Raw genomic sequence first — 24,436 nt, forward strand, 5'->3', positions numbered from 1 at the left:
CACAGGTAGTATATAGTATGTCACACACAGGTAGTATATAGTATGTCACACACATGTAGTATATAGTATGTCACACACAGGTAGTATATAGTATGTCACACACATGTAGTATATAGTATGACACACACATGTAGTATATAGTATGTCACACACATGTAGTATATATATATATGACACACACATGTAGTATATAGTATGTCACACACAGGTAGTATATAGTATGTCACACACAGGTAGTATATAGTATGTCACACACATGTAGTATATATATGACACACAAACAAGAGATCCGTACTACTATAATGCAGGGGCCTGTCAGATAGCACAAGCTGCACATGGCGGTTATGCAATCACACAGCCCTCCCCTCCAGTGTCAGTGAGCGCCGCTGCTCGCTCCGTGTAACCAGGAAGCCTCAGTGCTCGTGTGTCAGTGTCCGTGTCACCCAGTCGCGGCGCGTGTGTCACCCACATCTCGTGCGCGTGTCACTGTCTCCCAGCGCCGGTCACATGTTGCCGCCCTGCTCGGCTGGTGAAGCCGTTCTACTGACTTGCGGGCTGCGGGGAGAGCCTGAGCCGGGTTCAGCCCAGGTGAGTACTAGCTGAGGTGGGCTCCGCACTCGGGCAGGCTGCGGTACCCCTTGCCCTCGGGCCCTAACCCTTTCCCTGCCACAGCTGTCAACAACTTGATCTTGTTAGACATCTGATGCAGGGCAGGAGTTGTTTATTATTTATGTAAAGCTGCAGGGGCCATGTTATTTCTCCTGGTGAATATAAAGACAGTTTCCCCCTATAATATTGTAAAGCATTATTATTTAACCCCTTTAACTCCACAGATAGCTGCAGATCATCGTATAGCAGCATTATTTGCAGTCAATGAGTTAATCATTGTTAATTAGCACTCACTTTGCACAGATTTTGTGCATATGTTGTAGGTATACATTGTACCCCCTTGTGCAGTCTAAAAAACAAGGGGTTAATATTTACAGACTAGTTTACCCTTTATCTTCTGTCCTCTTAAAACAATAGGTCAATAATTAGAGTTCAGTTTGCTTATAATGGCACAGAAAGGGTTAACTCATCTACAGTATATTCTTTTTAACGAGCTTTGATCTTCCTATAAACACATGGTTAATTATTACAAGAGTTTTCTGTGCATATATATTGGCATTCAATCACTTAGATACTTACATTTAACTCCCTAGCTTAGTCTTCTCAGAAAACAAGGGGTTAATATGTACAGATTAGTGTGCATGTTGGTATGAAAGAGCATATGTTGGCACACAATTTGCATTACTGCATTTTGTTCAATTCTCATAAAAAACAAGGGGTTAATATTTTTCAGTTGAGTGAGCATATTGGTATGAAAGAGGTTAATAGATTTGCCTTCTATACTTTTCTACAGCTTTAGTTCTATTAACAAGGTAATATTTATTTATCAGTGTGTGTGTGTGTGTATATATATATATATATATATATATATATATATATATATATATATATATATATATATATATATATATGTACAAAAAGGGTTAGCATTTTCACAATGTATCAGCTTGATATTTATCCTACTTGAACATGGGATTGATCAGTACAATAAATATTTGTGCATATGCTGGCACACAATTTATTTGAATTACTGCATTTTGTTTATTCTTCTAAAACACAAGGGGTTAATAAGTATATATTAGAGTGCATGTAGGAGTCTGGTTAGTTTTGGTCCTGCGGGTTAATGTTTGCTGAATATTCTGTGTACTCATTGACATGTCTTTGGTTTAGCTATTTACAAAAACATAAGCTAAGGAAAATAAGATCTATTTGCAGCAGTTGTAAGAAGAAGAATTGTGTTGGTGTTTTCTGATTGTTTCTCAGTGGGTGTGAACACAACAGCTGAGTGATGTATTAATGTCTATATAGAAATAACAAAAAATAAATGTTTGCTTCAGAATTTAAAGGGGAATTCTAGTATAAAATAAAATGTGCAATTTACTTTAGAACAATTTATTTTTAAATCAACTATTTTGCTATGTGTTTAACCAATTCTTCTAGGGTATTAAAGGGACAGTAAAGTAAAAATAAAACTGCAATTTAAAAAAAAAAATTCCAATTTACTTTTGTTATCAAATTTGCTTTGTTTTCTTGGCATCATTTGTTGAAGTAATCCTCTATGCTCAGGAGTGTGCACGTGTATTTACCACAATGTTTGTTGCAAAATCTAGTGCCACAGAGTGCAAAATACAGGGGCACAATACTGAGCTCCTATGAGCCTACCTAAATGTACACTTCAAGAAAGGATTCCCAGAGAACAAAGAACATTAAATAACAAAAGAAAAATTGATCTTTTAAATAGCATGATCTATTCATATCATTAAAGTTAATTTTTGAGCTAACTGTGTTCCTGTGCCACCCTAGATTAGAGTATAGCTGCAAATAAGATACAGGCATACATGCGTATGCTCCAGTCACTGCCATATCCACATCTGGTGCAGAATTCTAGGATTGACAACCTGTGTAATTTTTTTTAAGGTTTAATTTTTTTTATTTTTTTGATGGTCCGTTATTTTTAATGGGATACCCCAAAAATGTATTTTGTGATTCAGACAGAGCAGACCATTTTTAAAAAGTTCCCATTTTACTTCTATTATCAAATTTGCCTTGTTCTTATGATATTCTTTGTTAAATAGATACCTAGGTAGGTGTCTGGAACACTATGTGGCAGGAAATAGTGCTGCCATGGATGACATTCTTGCAATACTGCTGCCATAAAGTGCTCCAGGCACGTACACACTTCTGAGCTTACATCCCTGCTTTTCAACAAAAGATACCAAAGAAACAAAGAAAATTTGATAATAGAAGTAAATTTGAAAGTTGTTTGAAATTTTTTGCTCTAACTGAATCATGAGACAAAATGTTGAGGTTTCATATTCCTTTAACTGGTACTGAAAATGGCATCTGCACATGATCATCAAATTCAGTTTAGTATTTGTATTTGTTCTACACATATATAAGCAACATAAAAACACCACTTAGGGCTTGATTTATCAAGCAACAGTGGACAGGGGCGTTACCGTACACATGCACCCCTGTCTGCTGCCTCTGGCGGGCTGAATTCTGTTGGCAGAATTCAGCATTGCACAAGAGCGCTATTTTGCTCTCTTGTGCAACACCAACCCCCCTGCCCGCGCACAGCCAATCACGTGTGGGCAGGAGCTGTCAATCTCCCGTTCGGACTAGTCCAGGGAGATTTAAATTCTCCACCTAATAGGTTAAGAAGAGGCTGGGAAGCAGAGGTCTGATGACCGCTGCTTGATAAATACTGACTGCAGGTTCTCTTGTGTCTATTGACCGCTGCTTGATAAATACTGACTGCAGGTTCTCTTGTGTCTGATGACCGCTGCTTGATAAATACTGACTGCAGGTTCTCTTGTGTCTGATGACCGCTGTTTGATAAATACTGACTGCAGGTTCTCTTGTGTCTATTGACCGCTGCTTGATAAATACTGACTGCAGGTTCTCTTGTGTCTATTGACCGCTGCCTGATAAATACTGACTGCAGGTTCTCTTGTGTTTATTGACCGCTGCTTGATAAATACTGACTGCAGGTTCTCTTGTGTCTGATGACCGCTGCTTGATAAATACTGACTGCAGGTTCTCTTGTGTCTGATGACCGCTGCTTGATAAATACTGACTGCAGGTTCTCTTGTGTCTATTGACCGCTGCTTGATAAATACTGACTGCAGGTTCTCTTGTGTCTATTGACCGCTGCCTGATAAATACTGACTGCAGGTTCTCTTGTGTTTATTGACCACTGCTTGATAAATACTGACTGCAGGTTCTCTTGTGTCTGATGACCGCTGCTTGATAAATACTGACTGCAGGTTCTCTTGTGTCTATCGACCGCTGCTTGATAAATACTGACTGCAGGTTCTCTTGTGTCTAATGACCGCTGCTTGATAAATACTGACTGCAGGTTCTCTTGTGTCTATTGACCGCTGCTTGATAAATACTGACTGCAGGTTCTCTTGTGTCTGATGACCGCTGCTTGATAAATACTGACTGCAGGTTCTCTTGTGTCTATTGACCGCTGCTTGATAAATACTGACTGCAGGTTCTCTTGTGTCTATTGACCGCTGCTTGATAAATACTGACTGCAGGTTCTCTTGTGTCTATTGACCGCTGCTTGATAAATACTGACTGCAGGTTCTCTTGTGTCTGATGACCGCTGCTTGATAAATACTGACTGCAGGTTCTCTTGTGTCTGATGACCGCTGCTTCATAAATACTGACTGCAGGTTCTCTTGTGTCTGATGACTGCTGCTTGATAAATGCTGACTGCAGGTTCTCTTGTGTCTGATGACCGCTGCTTGATAAATACTGACTGCAGGTCCTCGTGTGTCTAATGACAGCTGCTTGATAAATACTGACTGCAGGTTCTCTTGTGTCTGATGAGCGCTGCTTGATAAATACCGACTACAGGTTCTCTTGTGTCTGATGACAGCTGCTTGATAAATACTGACTGCAGCTTCTCTTGTGTCTGATGACCGCTGCTTCATAAATACTGACTGCAGGCTCTCTTGTGTCTGATGACCGCTGCTTGATAAATACTGACTGCAGGTTCTCTTGTGTCTGATGACCGCTGCTTGATGAATACTGACTGCAGGTTCTCTTGTGTCTGATGACCGCTGCTTGATGAATACTGACTGCAGGTTCTCTTATGTCTGACCGCTGCTTGATAAATACTGACTGCAGGTTCTCTTGTCAGAATCTGTAGTCCTAATGTGACGAACGGCTTGATAAATCAAATGGGCCGCCCACCCACCTCCCTGCTGCTGCTCCAACCCACCAACGATTGGCACCATCGATGGCAGATGCAGAGAGGGCAACAGAGTGTCTCTCACTGCATCGGTGAGGTAAAAAGGGTATTGCAGTGATGCCTCGCGTCCTTGTTTTTTTGTAGGAAGTGCCTGGCATGTCCTTGGTTGTTAAGGGGTTAAAACCTAATACTAAACCCAATTTTTTTTTCATGATTCAGATAGAGCAGCAATTTTAAATAACTTTCTAATTTACTCCTATCATCATTTTTTCTTTGTTCTCTTGCTATCTTTATTTGGAAGAGATAATGCTGACTTGTTTCTGTATGAATTAATAGTCGTTTTGTTAGCATTGTTTTCCTTATCTTAGCGCCTCTACTAAGGCCAGTTAGGGACAGATACGTAGCAAATGTAGGTTTGTAAAGTCTGCAGTGTTCACTTCCGATTCTCAGAACTAGAAAACCCAACATTTTCAGAGTTAAAGGGATGGTAAACTCCATATATATTGATTATAATATTGCTATTGTTACAATTCATTAAATTTACACACTCAATGTCATGTAATGGTATGTATGTAAAAACACTTACAAATCCTTGTCTAATCGCTCCGTCTATTACCGTCTTTCTCCTGCCCCCTGTGACGTCATATCGATTGTTTGTTTATTTTATTCTACCAATCAGTTAACCAGTCGCCAGACAGGCTTACTTCTATGCAACATGATTTATGCAAGCGCAGTATTGCATTCTTCGCAGCATACGGCCAACCAATCAGGAGCGTTTAAAAGCAACAACGATTGCGCTTTGTCTTTTATAGACTTACTTATATTTTCGTTTTAGACAAGTATGCTCGTTGTAGAAGGGACCGATTGCTCGCACTATCTATCCAGTCAAACTTTTACTTCAGACTGAACCAAGTAAACATTGAATCTTGTGACTCAATGTTGACTTGGTATATGTAATTTGCTCCAATGCGCATAAGTTTAAAATGTCAGAGTCGGGAGCGCGCAAATTGTCTAACGTGTAGAGAGGGTGGAGAATAGGTAAGCGTCAAGTTTATTCAGGCAAGGGGCGGAGCAACAACAGCTTGTGAATAAAGATAATTTTTAGTAAAATTACATACTGTATAAACATTAGAAATTGATAATGCGGTTTAACGCATATAGTAATAATTAATCAAATTCTTGAACTTAGCAATAGCGGAGTTTACCATCACTTTAAAGGGACATTAAAGGAAAATTCAACACCCAGGAAAACTATCCCATACCTTTAGAACCACAAAAAAAATGCGCCTGCACCGCATCCCATCTTCAATACCACTAACGTTATGTGTCTAATCTTCGTAGAACATACAGTTTTCAGAGGTAGATATGGCCGCCAAACTCCCCCCACCGTTACGTAGGAGGCTTCTTCTTAAAGTCATCGGCCAATAAGAATCAAATCCTAGGCTAGATTCTTTACACACGGTAACGGAGACACTTTCTAATAGCGAGCGGACTAAAATTATGCGCATTAGCAATAGAACAGCGTCCCTGTGAACGAGTATTGAATTAAAAAAAGAAGGGGACGGAGGAGGAGCGGGAGGAGTTTGGCGGCCATATCTACCGCTGAAAACTGTATGGTCTTTTGATGACTAGACACATAACGTTAGTGTTATTGAAGATGGGATGTGGTGCAGGCACATGTTTTTTTTGTAGATCTAAGGTATGGGATAAACTTTTCCTTGGTGTTGACTGTCCCTTTAAACACTTTAAAGGGACACTGAACCCAAATTTTTTTCTTTTGTGATTCAAATAGAGCAGCAACTTTCTAATTTACTCCTAATATCAATTTTTCTTCGTTCTCTTGCTATCTTTATTTGAAAAAGAAGGCATCTAAGCTTTTTTTTGTTCAGACCCTGGACAGCACTTGTTTATTAGTGGGTGAATTTATCCACCAATCAGCAAGAATAACCCAGGTTGTTCACCAAAAATGGGCCGACATCTAAACTTACATTCTTGCATTTCAAATAAAGATACCAAAAGAATGAAGAATATTTGATAATAGGAGTAAATTAAAAAGTTACTTAAAATGTCATCCTCTATCTGAATCACGAAAGAAAAAATTTGGGTTCAGTGTCCCTTTAAGATGGTAATATAAAATGATAAAAACAATATGTATAAAAAAGTCTGCAATCTACTTTCATTATTTATTTTGTCCCCTTTTCCTGTCACTACATTCTGAAATTGTGAGCTTTTTAGTCCCTGTTAGAAATGAAAGTGCAGAACACTCTTATATTCCACACAGCCATTGGCTGCACACTCTAGTGACCTATCTATAACTGTCCCTAATTGGCCACAGCAGAGAAGGTAACCTAAGTTACAAGATGGCAGCTCCCATTGTTTTATAGACCCTAAAACTTTACACTTATTTTGTTAATATTTAAACAGCTAATGAAACGTCCATCTACATGTTATTCTCAGACTAATCTTTTCTTTGACTGCATCATTCTATCTAGCATTTATTTAGTGTTTAATGTCCCTTTAAAGTGACATTCCAGTCAAAATGTAAATACACATAGATTAATTACATCCTTGAATAGAAACTTATTTGCAATATACATGTATTGGCAAAAATGCTTCTAGTTAAAGTTACCACTGTTTTAGTGTTAGCATTAGTTCTGCATGTGCATGTGAAGCATAGCTAGATATTCTCAGTGCACCAGCATTTTAAATACTGTAGCTGCTCAAAGCACCAGTGGGGCTTTTTTTAAATCATGTCTGCAAGTAACAATTGATTACCAGATGATACATGCACCTTATCCTCTCTGAGCAAGTGTTGTGTTAAAAAAAAGCTGGTGCGCTGTGCATACTTAAATACACTTTTGAAACAGCTATAGCTTTTAATGTTTAATACAACAGCTTCTATTCAAAGGTAAAATAAAGCTATGTGGATTCCGATTTTGGCTGAAATGTCCCTTTTTATTATATGGCAAGAGGAATAAATAAATTATGACACTATATCTAGCGCTGCAGAATCTGTTGGCGCTCTACAAATAACCGATAGTAATAATATTCTATTTTTTACTATGCATAATTAAACCTTTTATATTACAATCTGAAGTTTATGTCCCTTAAACTCGACATTGAATTCCCTATAGATGGTCTAATTTTGAATATTAATAAACAAAGAACTTTGCAATGTAGTTCAGTATTTTTCTTCAGTATTTTTCTTGCCTTTTCTGTCATTTAATTATAGAGACTGAAGTGCACATTATATGGATTTAAAGGGACAGTCTACACCAGAATTTGTATTGTTTCAAAAGATAGATAATCCCTTTATTACCCATTCCCCAGTTTTGCATAACCAACACAGTTATATTAATATACTTTTTACCTCTGTGATTACCTTGTATCTAATCCTCTGCAAACTGCCCCCTTATTTCAGTTCTTTTGACAGACATCCATGTTAGCCAATCGGAGCTGGTTTACCTGGACTTCACGTGCGTGAGCACAGTGTTATCTTTATGACACACATGAACTAACACCTTATAGTTGTGAAAAACTGTTAAAATGCCCTAAGAGAAGAGGCGGCCTTCAAGGGCTTAGAAATTTGCATATGAACCTCTTAGGTTTAGCTTTCAACTGACCAATGACCAATGTTACACTATAGGCTCCAACCTTATTTTGCCTGTTTGGTGAGGCTGGGGAGATACCAGGGGCCAAGTCGAGCGGAAACGCATGGGAACGGAGTTCCTGCACTATTTTTGCAGGAGGAACTAAGTTCCCCCTGGACAGAGAACAGAGACGCTTCAGTAAACACTGCTGCTGGGAGGGGATGGAGCACAGTCTGGCTAGAGGTATAGTGAGATCCTCTAGTAATGGGCAGTAATACTTCCTAACACCCCGCACTGTGTGGAACACATGGTGCTTACATTTCTGTGTGGCTTGCTCTGGGGTTATTTAGCTCCCCTCAGCAGAAATAGGACTATTGCACCTTAAGTGGATGAGACTCTGTGACAGAGGAGGATTCTCAGGCCCAAAGGCAACCATTCAACCCTTCATTGGATTTAATTTGACTTTATTAACCGAAGTGTAAAGATTATATACATATAAAAGCAGTGTGTGTGTGTGTGTGTGTGTGTGTGTGTGTATATATATATATATATATATATATATATATATATATATATATATATATATATAAAAACAATATTAATTGTGAGGGAGGGGGGGAAGTCTTGGTGAGTTCCCACACTTTGTTGTTTTTTTTAGGACTTGACCCCTGGGAGATACGTCACTTTGTGCTTCATCCGTCTTTTATAGGGACATAATAGGACCATTAAACCCCTTGAGATTGTAATATAACATATTTGTGTGTAGTAAAAACAAATTGCAATATATACCTCATTATTTATTTTGTGTCCTTTTCATGTAATTTAACTGTGAAAAATATAGGCTTTCCACAAATAGTAGCGGAGGAGAAACCCTGATATAAGTTACTTTATCATTGTCATATTCCACATTGTTTGTACACATTTTATTTATACTCTTGTATGTCTGTTTAAAACTTCCGCTGCTATAGAGGTCATTAAAAAGGATATCAAAGTGCAAAAATATAAATGTTCCAATTTGTTAGAGCATTTTATTATTGCTTGTATATAACTGCTTGTTTAACCCCTGCAAAATGATTAAACACATAGTTAAAGTCAGCTCTAGAGCAGCAATGCACTACTGGGAGCTAGCTGAATACATCTGGTGAGGCCATGACAAGAGAGAAATGTGTGTAGCCACCAATTGCCAGCAAGCTCTTAGTAGTAAATAAAAAGAGAGAAGCGCTCAACCTGGGAACAAACAATAGCATAATAGCTTGTTCTATGGCTAGTTACCACCCAAGAAGCAGCCTCTTTTTGCTCAATATGTGTCTTTCACAGAGAAGAACTTTCCTGAAGCATATCAGTCTGATCCTGACTTCACAGTACAGTCCAGCCCCTAAATACCAGGCAATCCCTCTCTGAACAAGGGAAACAGCAAAACCACAGACGTACATTTCAGCCTATTGTGGGCCTCGTCAGTGAGGTGCAGCCATATCCCTCTAGGCACACTGAGCAACGGGTCCACGTCTGGATTCCCACATCACACTTAGGGAGTCTTCCCTAAGTGTCATAATTTGCATAAATAAAAAGAGAGAAGCGCTCAACCTGGGAACGAACAATAGCATAATAGCTTGTTCTATGGCTAATTACCACCCAAGAAGCAGCCTCTTTTTGCTCAATATGTGTCTTTCACAGAGAAGAACTTTCCTGAAGCATATCAGTTTGATCCTGACTTCACAGTACAGTCTAGCCCGAAATACCAGGCACACTTAGCAACGGGTCCACATCTGGATTCCCGCATCACACTTAGGGAGACTTCGTTCAAGCGATTCTCTCTTAATTTATGCAAATTATGACTCTTAGGGTAGTCTCCCTAAGGGTGATGCAGGAATCCAGACGTGGACCTATTGCTCAGTGTGCCTAGAGGGATATGGCTGCACCTCACTGATGAGGCACACAATAGGCCGAAACGTACGTCTGTGGTTTTGCTGTTTCCCTTGTTCAGAGAGGGATTGCCTGGTATTTCGGGGATGGACTGTACTGTGAAGTCAGGATCAGACTGATATGCTACAGGAAAGTTCTTCTCTGTGAAAGGCACATGTTGAGCAAATGGAGGCTGCTTTTTAGGTGGTAACTAGCCATAGAACAAGCTATTATGCTTCTGTTTGTTCCCAGGTTGAGCGCTTCTCTCTTTTAATTAAAGCTCTTAGTAGTGTAGGCTATGTACATATTCTTTTTCAAAAAAGGGATAGCAAGAGAACAAAATCTATTTAAAAATAGAATTGAATGTAAAAGTGCCTTTAAATTACATGCTCTATCCGAATAATGCAAGTTCAGTATTGACTATCCTATCCCTTTAAACACAGTTGCCTACCACGCTATGATAGTACATGATTGTCAAACAAATAATTGTTACGGTATCTGTTCTATCTGTTAAAAAGCTCATGTATACAGCTCTAGAATATGTAACGTTAAAAGATGCAATTGCTCTTCACTGTAAAAAGCTAAATTGCTGTTTCCTGCTTTAAAACTCATTCGTTTGACACTCTAGTTAAGCTGTGTTCAGCCTTTAGAAGCACTTTATATTGCTTCTGGAGAGAGCGCAGTGGTATTTTTCAGCAGGTTAATGATTACACAATTTGGCGTTACCTTAAGTGCAATAAGTCACATGTACTACAGAATTGCCGCTGTTTTTATTTTTTGTTTATTTTGCTTATAGCAGCATTTCTCAGCCTTTTAGAAGCAAGTCGCCCTACAGGCATAAAGTGTTACTCTAAGTACCATAGCTGCAACACGGGAATATGGTTAGGTTAAAAAAATAAGAGGCGATCTTGCTTACCCCAGAATGTGACCAACTGGTATCAATTATAATGTTTTCAAAAGTTTTTTTAAACTCCAGTTTTACTTAATACAAATACAGCAAACCCAACCTGTTTCTTTCATGATTTAGACAGAGAATGTGATTTTAAACAACTTTCTATTTAACTTTTATCATAATATTTTGTCCGTTCTCTTAGTATATTTTGTTGAAAAGCAGGGACGTAAAGCTTAGGTGCTAACCCGTTTTTTGGAGCACTATACGGCAGCAGTTTTGAAGAATGTTATCCATTTGCAAGAGCAGTAGAGGGCAGCACTATTCCCTGCTATGTAGTGCTGCAGATGCTACCTAGGTATCTCTTCAACACTGAATTCCAATGGGAATGAAGCAAATTTGATAATAGAAGTAAATTGGAAGCTTTTTTTAATATTGTGAGCTCTGTCTGAATCACCAGATAAAATGCTTGTGTTTGTTGTCTCTTAAATGGCCATGACTTTGTACTATGATACTGTGAGAGTTTATTTTCTATTGTACGAATCCATTTGATAAATGTCAAGGTCTCTGTTAATTGGCCTTGTTTTGCAGTAGTAGTAATGCTTTATTATTTTTACTTTATATCCTCACCGCTGACCCGCATGCCAACTCCAGCTCTCTTGCAGGTGCATGGGGCATATTTACGTATGACCCATTTGCTCCATGCACGATAAGGGCTATCATTGAAACAGTAGTAGCTTTTACAAGTAATTCTACTAGAAGGAATTTCTTAGCTTTTATATTTAAACTTTCACTATTTAGAAAGAGTGAGCAATTTAAAAAAAAAAAATTTCAAGGGACATTCCAGTCACTGTTTTAGTGTTAGCATTTTTCTCTGCACGTGCATGTGAAGCATAACTAGATATTGTTACTGCACCCACATTTTAAATAATACAGCTGCTCAGATTATCATTGGGGCTTGTATCATTTCAGCAAATAACAAATTGATTCATTTCCAGATGGTACAAGCACCTTAGGCTCTCTGCACTCATGGGAAGGAGCTATGTTTCAACAAAGGATGCCAGTTAAATTTTCCACTTGACTATTACAACTCCATCTTCTCTGGGGTCCTCTTTACAATCCTTACACATCACTTGTCACCTGCTGCACCTCTCTGGCTTCCTCTAGCCTCATGAATTCAATCCCAACCCTAACAGTTAAGGCCCTCGATAACTCCCCCACCTCCTATAATTAAAGGGACAGTCTAGTCCAAAAAAAACTTTTATGATTCTGATAGGGAATGTAATTTTATACAACTTTCCAATTTACTTTAATAATCAATTTTGCTTTGTTCTCTTGGTATTCTTAGTTGAAAGCTAAACCTAGGTAGGCTCCTATGCTAATTTCTTAGACCTTGAAGGCTGCCTCTAATCTGAATGCATTTGTACAGTTTGTCACCACTAAGAGGGTGTTACTTCTTGTGTGCCATATAGATATCATTGTGCTCAGGCACGTGGCGTTACCTAGGAGTACGCACTGATTGGCTAAAATGCAAGTCTGTCAAAAGAACTGAAATAAGGGGGCAGTCTGCAGAGGATTAGATACAAGGCAATCAAAGAGGTAAAAAGTGTATTTCTATAACAGTGCTGGTTATGCAAAACTGGTGAATGGTTAATAAAGGGCAACAATAGCAATTTTGATGTAGACTGTCCCTTTGAAAGGGCATGAAATTCAGATTGTTTTTTTTTTGGTGTAATTCAGAATCAGCATAAGATTTTAAACAACTTTACAATTTACTTCTGTTAGGAAATTTGCTTCATTTTCATGATATCCTTTTGTTGAAGAAACAGCAATGCACTTCTGGGAGCTAGCTGAACACATTGGGTGAGCTAATTACAAGAGGCATACATGTGCAGCCAGCAAATTAGCAGATAGCTTCCAGTAGGGATTTGCTGCTCCCGAGCCTACCTAGATATGGTTTTAAACAAAGTATGTCAAGAGATTGAAGCAAATTAGATGACAGATAAATTAGAAAGTTCTTTGTTTTATATGAATCAGAAAAGAAAAAGTTTGGGTTTCGTGTTACTTTAAAGGGCCATAATAGTTGAAAAGTTGAATCTTTCTGTGATATATTATCATTCTAATGTCTGTTGTAGATTAATAATCTAAAACTATTTATTTTCTTTATCAGAATATTTTTGCCTTGATTAAAGGGACAGTGTGGTCAAAATTAAATTGTCAGAATTCTGACAGAGCATGCAATTTTAACAACTTTCTGATTTACTTCTATTGTCTTATTTTCTTTGTTCTCTTGGTATTCTTTGCTGAGAAGCATACCTAGGTAGTCTCAGGAGCAGCATTATACTACTGGGAGCTAGCTGCAGATTGGTGGCTTCACATACATGCCTCTTGTCATTGGCTCACATAAAGTGTTCAGCTAGCTCCCAGTAGCGCATTGCTGCTCCTTCAAGAAATAATACAATGAGAATTATGCAAATCATAAAAGAAAATATTTGGGTTCCATGTCCTTTTTTAAAATTGAAACTGGGAAATATTAAAATATATTGTATATTTACTAAACCTTTCTCTGCACATCTAGATAAAAATGTATGAAATAAATCTGTGTGTATTCAGCCAGAGATTCCGGATGAAGTTTGTATGTACAAGTCTGTTATCGGTTTTGAAGTATTTACTTGCTCGTGCGTTAACGTGTTTCAATATTTGCTGTGCAAACAAAAACGTATGGCTATTTGTTAGTACCAGAAATAGGTATCATTCTTGCAGTGTATTTCTACTACAGAGTATAGGTGCATAATGTATATATAATAACACTAGGTCTTTGTATTTTATTTACCTAAAATTTAAAGGGATACTGAACCCAAACTCAGAGCATGCAATTTTAAGCAACTTTCTAATTTACTCCTATTATCAATGTTTCTGCGTTCTCTTGATATCTTTATTTGAAAAGCAAGAATGTAAATTTAGGAGCCGGCCCATTTTTGGTTGAGCACCTGGGTTGCACTTGCTGATTGGTGGCTAAATGTATAGGGGCTGAGCCAGGAAGCTCAGGGTAGGGGCTAGGGAGCTGGATGGGGGGAGGCTCTTCAAACCCCTCAATCTCAACTCCCATAGCAGCTACAAACTGTTCAAAGACCCCTCATTTAAAACAGAATGGTCTGCTCTTTTAAAAGGTATAAGTTTTTTATTTCTGTACTTCACAAAAGGGCCTCTCTTATCTATATCATAACCGCCAAACTGCCATATCGGCCCCTATTTAACATGTGACTACCCATGATAACAATTTAGTAAGGTGATTACAGTAACAGTAGTGGGCACTGGGCTTTTTTAAATATTATTTACTAAAATCTATGCACAAATTATACATATTTTGAACAGTTTTTGCTGCAGCTATCTCACGTGCCATGAAATATAAATATAAAAATGGCATATTGTGAATCTGCTTGGCCTGCTGAAAAAAACTATATATAATTTGTGTGTATCACTCACTGAAATTTGGGTGTAAAAAAGGCTTAGCAGTGAAAGGGTTAAACAGTAATGTCGTCACTTTTTAATATTTCGCCAGCATTCTCGACATTGTGTCGGATCTCTTTTTTAAATATATCGCCGCCTCTCAACACTTTCGCTCGTTGGGATCTGAATGAGAGTCTGAGGTGACATTTTATCATCTTATATTCAGTGCTTGGTTATTTCTATGGAGAAAAAAGTGTTCTTGTTCCTGGTCTGTTTACCTGATTTTGACCTCTGCAAAGTTTCTGGACTGTGTTACCTGTCTGACCCTTCTACTAAGGTACTCGACGACTGATTTATTGGCTCATGAGCTCTGGATCTGTGCCCTGACCTCCGCACCTGACTTATACTTCTGATTTGACTCCTAATTTTAGACGGCTCTTCTGGCTCTGACTTGGACTGACCTGTTACCCGTTGTCTGCAGTCTTGGTTCCATACGGCAAACCAGTTAATCCTTCAATTACCTTCTAACTGTAGAGAATCCGGCCTATAGTCCTCTGAACGCAATAGTGCACAATTAAAATGCTCTAGCACATTTTAGCACTATAGCATTGCTGCATTGCTTTCTACTAAAACAAGTGTCATCATGTCAGAGTGCAATGCCACTTGATAGTATAAACACCTTAGCAGCACACTTTTATATAGGACATTTCAGGGTAACAATACTCACTCAGTAAAGAGGTATGAAGCTGAACAGCTGAACATTTAAAGGGATATCAGCAATTATTCCAGACAGCAGTTATATCCCCCCCTAAAAAAAAATCCTAATAGGAAAAATCATGTATAAATCTAAAACACAATAAAACAGATAGCATTCACTTAGATGCATACAACTTGGTTAAAAGTAATTGAAGCTTCTACACTGATCAAGCAATCAGGGTGTGGCATGTTGCAGGGACAAGGGTTTTGGATCCTCCTATACACACCCTAGCTTATCTGGAAACAGTGGGCAAAATATGTATTTCTATAGTTAAATTACAGAAAAAGGCAGGCAAGATAATTAAAGTACATTACAAAGGATATTTTTTTATTTCTTTGCAAGATTTAATATCTTGTGATGAATTTCTTTTTTGTTTACTGTCTATTTAAATAGACTTCCCATAGTAAACGCTAAGGCCCAAATACCAACAGTGGCATAAACACACAGACAATAACTAGCACACACAGACAATAACTAGCATACACAGACAATAACTAGCACACACAGACAATAACTAGCATACACAGACAATAACTAGCATACACAGACAATAACTAGCACACACAGACAATAACTAGCACACACAGACAATAACTAGCACACACAGACAATAACTAGCACACACAGACAATAACTAGCACACACAGACAATAACTAGCACACACAGACAATAACTAGCACACACAGACAATAACTAGTATACACAGACAATAACTAGCATACACAGACAATAACTAGCAAGATAGCAGATCTAAATATAATATGAGTTATTGTTGGTTTTTACTGCGCCTGCAGCATGATTTGCAAAGCAATGACTCATATGTATTTATATCTTACTGCTAGAACCTCACCTAATAATGCACAGATCTATCTTGGGGTTTCTCTCAGATCTGTCTTTCACTCCTCACATTCAGTCCTTGGCCAAAGCCTACCGCTTCCACCTTTAAAAACCTCTCTAAAATTAGACATTTCCTTACACAAGACACAACAAATATTTTAATCCATTCTCTTATCCTTTCCCACCTCGACTACAGCAACTCCATCCTCTTTGGTCTCCCTAGCTGCCGCCTAGCTCCTTTACAATCCATAATTAATTCCTCTACCAGGCTCATCTTCCTTACACTTCGCTCTTCATCTGCTGTACCTCTCTGCCAATCCCTTCACTGGCTTCCTCTTGTCTCCAGGATTAAACACCCAATTCTCACTCTGACATACAAAGCCCTAAACTGCACTGCTCCCCCCTACATCTCAGACCTTGTCTCCAGATACTCTCCCTCCCGTCTCCTTCGCTCTGCTCATGACCTCCTACTCTCCTCCTCTCTTGTCACCTCATCACATTCCCGTTTACAGGACTTCTCCAGATTGGCTCCCATCTTGTGGAACTCTCTGCCTCGCTCCACAAGACTCTCCCATAGTTTTGAAAGCTTCAAGCGCTCCCTAAAGACTCTACTGTTCAGGGACGCATACAACCTACGCTAACCTTTCCTAATACCAGTTCCTCTCCTCCACTGCAATCCCCTGAACCCTCTTAGCATGTAAGCCTAATAGTCCAGCTGTTTGTAGATCACCTTTTTAAGAGCTGACTACAACAGTGCAACTCTTGGCAGGGCCCTCTACCCATTGGATCCCTATTAATGTTACCTTATACCTTATACGCTTATGTTTATAGCGCTGTGTAATCTGTTGGCGCTCTACAAATAAATTATGATGATAATAATAATATTATGTTCTACTGCTAGAACCTCACCTAATAATGCACAGATCTTTCATGTTCCAGAGTTAAATCAATGGCTATGTATTTATATATGTCACTATTGGTATTTGTGCGCAGGGGGTTGCTATGTATAAAGGGACATAAGTGCGGAAAAATGAGCTAGAGCCCTTGATTATTGCACTATTGTCTGCAGAACTCCTTTGCATGCAATAAACACAATTCTTTTTAACCCCTTAACGTATTTCTATGGGGGTTTCTTTTTGGGGGTCCCAGCTGCACTTGTCCACACCCACAGAACGATTCCACCCTCCTGTTGTGGCTCCACACACAAAACAATGCCTGAATGGGAGTCTGAGATGAACTTTTAACACCTCCCATTCAGGCTTAGTGCCGGGGACAAGGCCAAGGTCACTTCCAGGTTAAAGGTGCATAAAAAACACGCAGGCAAATGAATAATAATAATAATTTGCGATTTATATAGCGCTTTTCTCCCTGTGAGACTCAAAGCACTTTACAAATATACCAACATAAGACATAAAAGTTAGGAGTTTCTGAAGGTCAGATAAGCGGACTGAATGCCTGATGGAAGAGGTGGGTCTTTAGCTTTTTTTTAAAAGTCTGTAAGGACGGTGCCTCTCTGATTTGCGCACAGTAAAGAGTTCCAGAAAGTAGGGGCAGCGTGGCCGAATGCTCTGGAGCCTGAGTTTGTCCTTATTCTTGGCACTGAGAGGAGGGATGTGTTGGCTGACCTAAGTGAACGGGATGGGATGTAGGGTGTCGGGAGCTCTTTCAGGTACTGTGGGCCTTGGTTGTTTAAGGCTTTGAAGGTTAGCAGGCCTAAGTTGACATTATTAGTGCAACCTCTGGCTCTAATAGCAACAGATCCACTTTAAGTAGCGTTCCTCCTGGCTCCAGCTTTAACATCAGCGTGGCACATGCCGCGCACCCGAACCCAGCCAGCAGTAAGTAAAACTCAGCTCCAGTTGCGCTTAGGACCCTGACAAAAGCTCTCTGGTCTGGTAAGATTTTCTAAGAAGTCTCATCAGTACAGTGAGGTCCCTGAAAGAATTTTTAAAAGGCAAATTTTAACCTGAGAGCTCCTTATCTTGCTATTCAGAATTCTGGGTGTGAAGGGCACACAAATTACAATATAATGCTTTCGTGATTCCTCTCCATACCAGACAGTTTTTTTTGTTATCGCTTATATGTGTTTAACCCATGCAAATGTTTAAAACTCAGCAGTGTCAATGCACCTGAGCTCCAGTGCTGAACAGGTGGTGAGATATGCACATATGCTGCATGGTTGAACAGCCAATGGCCAGCTCATGTTCAGAAGTGACTTCCAAGGGACAGTCAAGTCCCAAAAAAACTTTCATGATTTAAAAAGGGAATGTAATTTTAAACAACTTTCCAATTTGTCACCAATTTCGCTTTGTTCTCTTGGTATACTTAGTTGAAAGCTAAACCTAGGAGGTTCATATGCTAATTTCTTAGACCTTGAAGACTGCCAATAATCTGAATGCATTTTGACCACTAGAGGGCATTAGTTCATGTGTTTCATATAGATAACATTGAGCTCATGCATGTGAAGTTACCCTGCAGTGAGCACTGATTGGCTAAAATGCAAATCTGTCAAAGGAACTGAAATAAGGAGGCAGTCAGCAGAAGCTTAGATACAATGTAATCACAGAGGTAAAAAGTGTATTTCTATAACAGTGTTGGTTATGCAAAACTGGGGAATTGGTAATAAAGGGATTATCTTTCTTTTTAAACAACAAAAAATTCTGGTGTTGACGGCCCCTTTAACTATTTGTAAGGGATGATACTCACAAAATGTCCCTGTTCTATCTAAAAGATAAACTTTCAAAATGTATTAGTGTTTTTGTTTATTTTTTTGTTTTTAAGGAACATGAAACTAAAAGTTTTTCTTTCATGATTCAGATAGAAAGACAAATGTGTGCAGGCACCAATCAGCAGCTAGCTCCCACTAGTGTAGGATATGTGTGTATTTATTTTCAACAAGGGATACCAAGAGAACAAAGCACATTTGAAAATAGAAGTGAATTTAAAAGTGTCTTAAAATTACATCCTCTATCAGAATCCTGCAAGTTTATTTTTGGCTTTCCTATCCCTTTAAGTATTATTTTCCTTTAACACACGGTAGTGCAATAAGAAAAACTCAAGCACATTAGCACCTTTTACTATTTCTCCTTTATGTCCCTTTAATACAAGCTCATGTTGCATTTATAGAATGTTACTTGTATAGAACTATTAAATTCACAAGTAGATCATTGTCTGGGTAATGTTCCTCCAAAAAAAACACACAAATGGAATATAAAATAGTTGTGACTGACGCAGTGAAATTCGTACATCACTTGAGTGAAATAAGAGTCTGTTTTTCTCTACTTTAACTGTAGTTTACGTATATAAAGTAGCATAAGAGTATTGCAGTTTTATTGGGACTGTTCTAGTGTTCGTCTGTGGTTTAAAGGGACACTAAACCCAAATGTTTTCTTTCATTATTTAGATAGAGCGGCAATTTTAAGCAACTTTCTAATTTACTCCTATTATCGGTTTTTCTTTGTTCTCTTGCTATCTTTATTTGAAAAGCAGAACGTAAGCTTAGGAGACGTCCCATTTTTGGTTCAGCACCTGGGTAGCGCTAACTGATTGGTGGCTAAATGTAGGCTATGGCATACAGTTTTATAAGCTGTTGTGTTTACAGATGTGATTAGAATTGTTTTAATAACCCATTTACCTGTTTTATTTGCTAGGTCCTGCCATGCAGAAGTCTATTAATGTTTTTTGCTCTGAGAGGAATATTTTTTTCATTTGCCGTCCTTATGGGACAAAGCACAAATTATGTTGCATTGCCTGTGTGATTGTATCTGGGAAATTGCTTTCTTGGCACTGTAGATAGCAGAAAATTACCCTTTTTATTACAAAACAATTTATTTCTTTTTTTCTAAATGCCCTTCAATTATTATATTTTAAAGCCATTTCCTCAACAGTTTTCTGTGTTTGTATTTTTACAGAAATGTAATCCTTTTTTTTTTTTTTTTTCCTCTCCCCAGGGACAAAATATAAGTGATACATTATTCCTCCTCATGTTCTGGGATAGGATGATTAAAAGTCCAATTATCATATATACAAAGCCTTGAGATAGCTGTATACAAAACAAATCATTTATCATTTCTCCGTTTACACATCAAAATCAGTTCAGGAATAAACATCTTGGTTTGGCCAGTTAGAAACAGATGTATAAGAGCTTATGCACTGATTTGAGTAATCACTGTGCATCATGCTGTGAGGGTAGGGAGATTTCACCAGACTTAAAGTTAGATGATAAAGTGCCTGTTTTTAAAAAATCTGTTTAAAAACAGGGGCACTTTAATTCATCAAAATTTAAATTTCACTTGTGTTGTGAAAATACTTACCTTTTAATCTTGACAGCCGCTGCATCGCTTCCCCCGCCCATCGCAAAGCCTCTTTCCGAGTCTAAAATGAGGAATCCGGCTTCCTTCAATCATGGCGTTGAATCAGACACTGATTCCCCTGGGGGGAAGCCGTGATTGGAGGATTACCGATCTGTCATTTCTGACATATGAAGAGTCTTGCGACGACCTGGGGAATCGCTGGAGCGGCTGTCAAGATTAAAAGGTAAGTATTTTTTCACAACACGAGTGAAATGTAAATTTTGATGAATTAAAGTGCCCCGGGCACTTTATCATCAAAATTTACATTCACTTTAAAGGGACAGTAAAGTCAAACATTTTCTTTCATGATTCAGATAGATCATGCAACTTTAAAACAACTTTCCAATTTACCTTGTATCTAATTTGCTTCATTCTCTTGATATAAGTTGTTAAAAGCATACTTAGGTATGCTAAGGAGCAGCAATGCACTACTGGGAACTAGCTGCTGATTGGTTGCTGCACATATATGCTCTTTGTCATTAAATCGTTCTATACTGTATTTTCGGCTAGCTTCCAGTAGTGCATTGCTGCGCCTTCAACAAAAGATACTAAGAGAATGAAGCACATTTGATAATAGACGTAAAGTGGACAGCTGAACTGCATGCTCTATCTGAACTAAGAAAGAAAAAAAATCTGTTTCATCTCCCTTTTTAAAGGGACACAAAACCAAATAATGGTTTTAATTTAATTGACTATCCTGTTTATGGTCCTTTCTCACCTCACTCTACATTCACATAACACATATAATATAAAATACACAGGTGATTCATATAAAACACTCAAGATTCACATCATATATATAATGCAAATATACACATATGTGTGCAAGATGACTAATTTTTTATTACACTTTTTTTTTTCACACATATATATACTTTTTTGTATGGAACTGATTTTTTTTTTTTTTTTTTTTTTTGCACTTGCACTTTATTACAATTGCATTGTATTTATTTTTGCGGTATAGAAATTTTTTTGCACAAGTCACTTGAATTTTTTGCTATCCATTAGTTTTACCATTATAGTACTATCTGTGTATAGGATTGGTTAGATTTTCAAATATAATTTCGTTGTCTCTGTTTTCCTACTTTGTACAATGACAATAAAACAAATCTAATCTAATCTAATCTAAAATAATTTTCTTTCATGATTTAAGTAGAACAGACAATTTTAAACAACTTTCCAGTTTACTTCTATTATCAAATTTGCTTCATTCTCTTGGTATAAATTGTTGAAGGAGCAGTGATGCACTACTGGTTTCTAACTGAACACATGGGTGAGCCAATGACAATCGGTATTTATATATGCAGCCACCAATCAGCAGCTAGAACCTAGGTTCTTCCTGAGCTTATATGATAACAAGAGAAGGAAGCAAATTAAATAAAGGAAGTAAATTGAAAAGTTGTTTAAAATTATATGCTCTGTCTTTACTGCGTATACGCGCCCCTGTACGCCTCAGCTTTAATAAATCTAGCCCAGTGTTTTTCAACCAGTGTGCCGTGGCACACTAGTGTGCCGTGAGAGATCCTCAGGTGCGCCACGGCAGACTGACAACAGTGTGACATATTTTTTAAACTTTACTTGTTTTTTACTCCCAGTGCAGGGGTAGTTTGTAGGAGGCATGGCATAACAGCACAATACATACAGTATGTGTGTGTTTGTGTGTATGTGTATATATATATATGCTGTATTAGGCTACAATGTGTGATTTTTTTAAAAAAATTTTGGGATGGTGGTGTGCCACAGGATTATTTAATGTAAAAAAGTGTGCCACGGCAAAAAAAAAAGGTTAAAAATCACTGATCTAGCCCATACTGTATCTTTCTTTAGTTGTTACTTTATGTCCTCATGCTTTGGAATTTGGCTTTCAACATTTGGCTGTTCAGCCACCCTCGTCCGACCTTGGAATGCTTTTCCTACTTACACGTCTCAACTTTCATAACAGAGAAGCCTCATGTAAAATGAACTCCTCGCCTTTAAAAGGACTTAAGTAGCATTAATTCTTCCTGGGAGACCAATGTTTTAAACTTTAATTATAAGCTACAGTACATTTCTTTTTTGGAAATTATTTAGTTTTTTTGATGTGCTTGTATGTTTTTTTTACTGCATCTAAGCAAACTTGGTCTGTATCCCAAAATGAGTCAAAGAGCACTTCAGTGCACAATGTCTCTATACAAAAATATTTCAATAAGACTTTAAATCTATCATTGTGTTAGCAAATAGTTCTAAAGTCCAGGTTCATTAACCTTGAAAATCTTGCTGAGAAAGTTTGCTGTGGCCAGTTATGGACAGCACCTCCTGCTCTGATCAAGTGATCACTGAGTAGCGTGTTGCAGGGATTGGAGTTCTGCACTATGTATTCCAGCTTCTCCAGAGGATGTTTTCTTAGAGCAAGATTTAGCAAGCGCTATCACAATTCTTTTTATATTTCTATGCATTTGCCTCAGCACGTCTTCGGAGAAGCGCATCAGTGCTAGTATATGTGCCTAATTCATCTTTTGAATTAATGGGACAGGAAACCCCAACATTTTCTTTCATTTAGATGGAACATACAATTTTTTAAACCACTTTCCAAATGACTTCTATTAGCAAATATGCTTCATTCTCTTGTTATCCTTTGCTGAAGGAGCAGCATTGCACTACTCTAGTTAGCCAATCACAAGAGACAAATGTGTGCAGGTACTCATTTGAAAATAGAATTAATTTAAAAGCAGCTTTCTCTTGTAAGGTGTATCCAGTCCACGGATCATCCATTACTTGTGGGATATTCTCATTCCCAACAGGAAGTTGCAAGAGGACACCCACAGCAGAGCTGTAATATAGCTCCTCCCCTAACTGTCATAGCCAGTCATTCTCTTGCAACTCTCAACTAGCAAGGACGTTGTAGGAGAGAGTGGTTAAATATAGCTAGTTTATTTTCTTCAATCAAAAGTTTGTTATTTTTAAATAGTACCGGAGTTGTGCTATTTTATCTCAGGCAGTAAATAGAAGAAGAATCTGCCTGGGGTTTCTATGATCTTAGCAGGTTGTAAATAAGATCCATTGCTGTTCTCACATATGTCTGAGGGGATTACACAGATGAGGTAAAACTTCAGCGAGAGAATGGCGTGCAGTTTATTCTGCTATTAGGTATGTGCAGTTATAATTTTTTTCTAGAGATGGAAAACAATAAAAATGCTGCTGATACCGGATTAATGTAAGTTAAGCCCGAATACAGTGATTTAATAACGACTGGTATCATGCTTACTCCCAGGGGTAATACCCTTATGATATTGCAATATAAAACGTTTGCTGGCATGTTTAATCGTTTTTATATATGCTTTGGTGATAAAACTTTATTGGGGCCTAGTTTTTTCCACATGGCTGGCTTAAATCTTGACTAGAAACAATTTCCACTGTTTTTTTTTTTTTTTTAGATCCAATGGATAAAAAATTAGAGGTTACCTTAAGAAAATATTTATTCAACAAGGTTTTATCCTACAGCCCCTTGCATGCATTGCCCCTGTCACTGCTGCTGCAGCGTACTGGTTTGAGTCTCTGGAAGAGGCTTTACAGGTAGAGACTCCATTGGATGACATACTTGGCAAACTTAGAGCACTTAAGCTAGCCAATTATTTTATTTCTGATGCCATTGTTCATTTGAATAAACTAACGGCTAAGAATTCTGGTTTTGCTATACAGGCGCGCAGAGCGCTATGGCTTAGATCACGGTCAGCTGACGTGACTTCAAAATCTAAGCTACTTAACATTCCCTTCAAGGGGCAGACCCTATTCGGGCCTGGTTGAAGGAGATTATTGCTGATGTCCTGAGGAAGGGCATGACCTTTTCCTCCAGTGATGAAGTCCAA

At 38.1% G+C, this 24,436-nt stretch overlaps 1 protein-coding gene across 1 annotated transcript in view; it reads left to right on the forward strand.

The window, feature by feature from the left end:
* The first annotated feature begins 352 nt into the window (after positions 1 to 352).
* Positions 353 to 24,436, forward strand: part of LRRC8D (leucine rich repeat containing 8 VRAC subunit D) — a 158,677-nt gene continuing 134,593 nt past the window's right edge. Inside the window, exon 1 of the mRNA XM_053693928.1 lies at positions 353 to 588. The gene's annotated coding sequence lies outside the window, so the exon portion shown is untranslated. The remainder of the gene's footprint in view (positions 589 to 24,436) is intronic.

This window comes from Bombina bombina, chromosome 10 (genome assembly GCF_027579735.1).
Source record: "Bombina bombina isolate aBomBom1 chromosome 10, aBomBom1.pri, whole genome shotgun sequence".
Classification (NCBI taxonomy): domain Eukaryota; kingdom Metazoa; phylum Chordata; class Amphibia; order Anura; family Bombinatoridae; genus Bombina; species Bombina bombina.